Genomic DNA, 4689 nt, shown 5'->3' on the forward strand with positions numbered 1-4689 from the left:
AGATTAAGAATTAAGGTAAGGAATGAAAAATATGAAAATAAGAGCTTCCGTTCGTAAAATTTGTGAAAAATGTCGACCAATCCGCAGGCGGGGACAAATTATAGTAATTTGTTCCAACCCGAGACATACACAAAGACAGGGATAATTAGACTTGCCAGAAGAGCCGATGTATAAATAAAGAATCTGTTTTGACATAAAATAGATATATCCATATATCTCTGACTCATATTTACGAGATGATAAAATATGGCAAAAGCTATACCAAAAATTAGTTCGCGTAGGAATGGATGAATTGGTTCACGTAAGGGTGCACGTAGAATACCAAAGGAAGTTATTCATGTTCAAGCAAGTTTCAATAATACCATTGTCACTGTTACAGATGTACGGGGTCGAGTAGTTTCTTGGTCCTCCGCTGGTACTTCTGCATTCAAAGGTACGAGAAGAGGAACACCATTTGCTACTCAAACCGCAGTAGCAAACGCTATCCGTACCATAGTGGATCAAGGTATGCAACGAGCAGAAGTCATGATAAAAGGTCCTGGTCTCGGAAGAGATGCAGCATTACGAGCTATTCTTCGAAGTGGTATACTATTAACTTTCGTACGGGATGTAACTCCTATGCCACATAATGGTTGTAGACCTCTAACAAAAAGACGTGTGTAGAGCTGAACATTGAAGAAATCTCAAGAGAAATAAAAGATTCGATAATCTAATCAAATAATAGTACTATGATTTGAGAGAAAGTAACAATATCTACTCGGACACTACAGTGAAAGTGTGTTGAATCAATAACAGACAGTAAACGCCTTTATTATGGACGCTTTATTCTGTCTCCACTTATGAAAGGCCAAGCCGACACAATAGGCATTGCGATGCGAAGAGCTTTACTTGGAGAAATCGAAGGAACATGTGTCACATATGTAAAATCTGAGAAAGTCCCACATGAATATTCTACCATAACGGGCATTCACGAATCGGTACATGAAATTTTAATGAATTTGAAAGAAATTGTATTGAGAAGTAATCTATATGGAACTTACGATGCGTCTATTTGTGTCAAGGGTCCTGGATATGTAACTGCTCAAGATATCATCTTGCCGCTTTATGTAGAAATCGTTGATAATACACAACATATAGCTAGTTTAATAGAACCAATTGATTTTTGTATTGGATTACAAATAGAGAGAAATCGTGGATATCTAATAAAAATGCCACATAACTTTCAAGATAGAAGTTATCCTATAGATGTTGTATTCATGCCTGTTAGAAACGCAAATTATAGTATTCATTCTTATGGGAATGGAAATGAAAACCAAGAGATACTTTTTATCGAAATATGGACAAACGGAAGTTTAACTCCGAAAGACGCAGTTCATGAAGCATCCCGAAACTTAATTCATTTATTTATTCCCTTTTTACATATGGAGGAAGACAATTTATATTTACAGGACAATCAACACACGGTTCCTTTATCCCCTTTTACCTTTCATGATAAATTGGCTAAACTCATAAAAACAAAAAAAAAATAGCATTGAAATCGATTTTTATTGACCAATCAGAATTGCCTTCCAGGATCTATAATTGCCTCAAAATGTCCAATATATATACATTATTGGACCTTTTGAATAACAGCCAAGATCTTATGAAAATTGAACATTTTCGTAGCAAAGATATAAAACAGATATTGGGCAATTTAGAAAAATATTTCGTAATTGATTTAGCAAAAAATATGTTTTAAATCTATTGGAATTATTTAGTCAAAATATATTGAAATCTTTTGCACAATTAATAGATCATATATTATATTAGAAATAAATTCAGAACTAAATTGACTAGATGTATCTAGGGAGAATTCACTTTGAAGAAACTATTCCCTAGATACACATGTCGTGTTATTTCACAATTGAATCAATTAAAAATAATAAATTTAAAAAAGACCTAAAGTTAGGGATTTATCAATAGGTAATGTTGCACCAATGCCCAACCAAAGGGCGACTGCGGTACCAATCAAAAAGACAGTCGTCGCTACTGGACGGCGAAATGGATTTTGGAATTTATTAACATTCTCTAAAAAAGGTACTGTTAATAATCCCGCAGGTACTGAAACCATTAAAAGAACCCCCAACAATTTATTGGGCACTATACGAAGTATTTGAAATACAGGAAAGAAATACCATTCAGGTAAGATTTCCAAAAGGGTTGCAAATGGATCTGCCGGTTCACCAATCATTAATGGTTCTAAAACGGCTAAGCCTACATTACATGCAATAGTACCTAGAATTACTACTGGAAAAATATATAAAAGATCATTGGGCCATGCGGGCTCTCCATAATAATTATGACCTATACCTTTAGCCAATTTAGCTCTTAATACAAGATCATTCAAGTCAGGTTTTTTTGTTATTGGGATAGGTGAATTCTTATAGATCCGTCCCCCGAGGGAACTGGACATGATAATTTTTAATCATCCAGCTCAAGCAAGAATAAAAAGAACCAAATGAATCCATATATCCATATAAAATATATATATGGTACCTGTCTTTACACATCCACATATATGATAGAGGAAAGGTTCAATGTAAGAAAAATTTGACTGAATTCTTTTTATGGAATTGCAACTATCCATTACAAAACAAAGAATTCCGTTCTTACAAGTAAATACTCAAGACCCGAGTAGGCTTACAAATCAGATCATGATATGATCAAGTGCTTTCTGGGTTGTCTCAGACCTTCTAATTGGTATTTATCTCCAAAATGCTTGGAGATACACATACAAGGTTTGCTTGTTACTAATATAGTCTAGCCTCTCTTCTTCTTTAGATCCCTTGTTTCACTCCGATAGTAGTATTGATCGTGTCAATGCAGAGGAAATGAATATATTTACATACTATTAAATCTTATAAGTGAACTAGATAAAACGGAATCTTGATTCCGTTTTATCTAGTTCACTTATACTGGACCTTACGGAGCCTGCTCATGTACAACATGATTCGGACCTGATCATAGAAAAAATTCCCTTTAAGCGAACCAGCCTATCCTCTGCATAGGGCTTACACGACGATTGGAACAAAGACACATTTGGTTGTGAATTCCCATGCGGCAGGCACATATCTACACAGACCAATCAATAATCCATTTTCTCTTCACAAAATTCCCTTCAATCCCCCCGTTTAGTTGACATAAATAGTTAAAGGGAAATATCCAAATCCATGTCTTATTATTTTCAATAATCCATACTTGTAGCAATGAAATACTATATATTCCTCCACCAAGTGATAAATGATTGATTACAAATATTTAGGATATATTCTTTTTGCTCTATCTATAAAGGCCCAGAAATACCCTATTTACGTATCATTGAAAAGTGCATTAACATAAATACGGCAGTAAGAAGTGGCAATACAAAAGTGTGTAAACTATAAAAACGAGTCAAAGTAGATTTTCCCACACTAGCGCTTCCGCGCAATAATTCGACCAAAGGTGATCCTATTACAGGAATAGCGTCAGGGACCTCTGTTACTATTTTCACTGCCCAATAACCAATTTGGTCCTGAGGTAAGGAAGAACCAATTACGCCAAAAGATGTGGTTAATACAGCCAGAACCACACCTATAACCCAAGTCAATTTGTGAGGTTTTTTAAATCCGCCGGTGAGATACACACGAAATACATGCAGGATCATCATTAGGACCATCATACTTGCCGACCATTGATGTATAGCCTATGGATATGGGGTTGGCCTATTTTGGGCGTGCTTTGGGATGAAAATAGACTAGGGCATGGCAGGGAGGTTGGGGATTATCCCAGTATGGTCTGTTTCAATATTCGATGCGATCTGGGTGGTCAAAAGGGAGGAACAGCATGAATGGTGCATGATACGGGACAAATGGCCATCTGATATTTTTATGACATCTTTAGAGGCCAACACATAGAGGCTCAAGACTTGGTCACCTCGAGGATATGAGAACATACATGGAGGACCCGTTTTGAGCATGTCATTAAACAAACCGTGTGTGAAAGATTGTGTAGGGGCTTACATTTGATGCCAATTCGAGATTACAAGTTTTGAAGCGTGACCCCATGGTTTTGGAGCATTGAATAAGCACCCTTCATTAAGGGTATTTTGGGATTGCATATTTAAAAAAAACAACCCATGACCTCCCCTTTCATTAAGGGTATTTTGGTCCATTATACTATGTAATAAGCTAGGCTATATATAGTCTCTTATTAGGTCTTTTCTCTTTAGTTGTTTATTGATGAAAATATGAGACATTGAAAATCCTCTCTCTTGAGAGTAGAGCACCTTAGTGTAGTTCTTAGTTAGGTCTTGTACTAGCCATTGTAGCTTAGGGCTTGAAAAGCCAATATTGTTCTTTGCTTGGAAACGGTGGATCTTGAGGTGAGTTGATTCCCTTGGTGGTCACCGTAAGAACTTGGTGCTTGTTAACGTATTTTTTAGATGTTTTAGAGTTTAATTTACTCTTTATTTGCTACATTATGTGTTCTCTTTGTGTCAAGATACCTATCTTCTTTTTCGTTTAAGTTTGTGTTTGTTTTTTTCGTTAGTGTCTTGTCGTGTAGACTATTTTGCGAAGATTGTGGACTATTTTGTTCTCATTTAGATACCATTTGGTATTATTTGGTATCAGATCCATCATTGATTTTGTTCCCACGAGATCAATCTTGGGT

At 35.8% G+C, this 4689-nt stretch overlaps 1 pseudogene; it reads left to right on the forward strand.

Moving 5' to 3' along the window:
* Positions 1 to 246: 246 nt before the first annotated feature.
* On the forward strand, positions 247 to 663 carry LOC124897300 (annotated as a pseudogene).
* The last annotated feature ends 4026 nt before the right edge of the window (positions 664 to 4689 follow it).

The sequence above is a fragment of the Capsicum annuum genome, chromosome 3, assembly GCF_002878395.1.
Source record: "Capsicum annuum cultivar UCD-10X-F1 chromosome 3, UCD10Xv1.1, whole genome shotgun sequence".
Classification (NCBI taxonomy): Eukaryota; Viridiplantae; Streptophyta; class Magnoliopsida; order Solanales; family Solanaceae; genus Capsicum; species Capsicum annuum.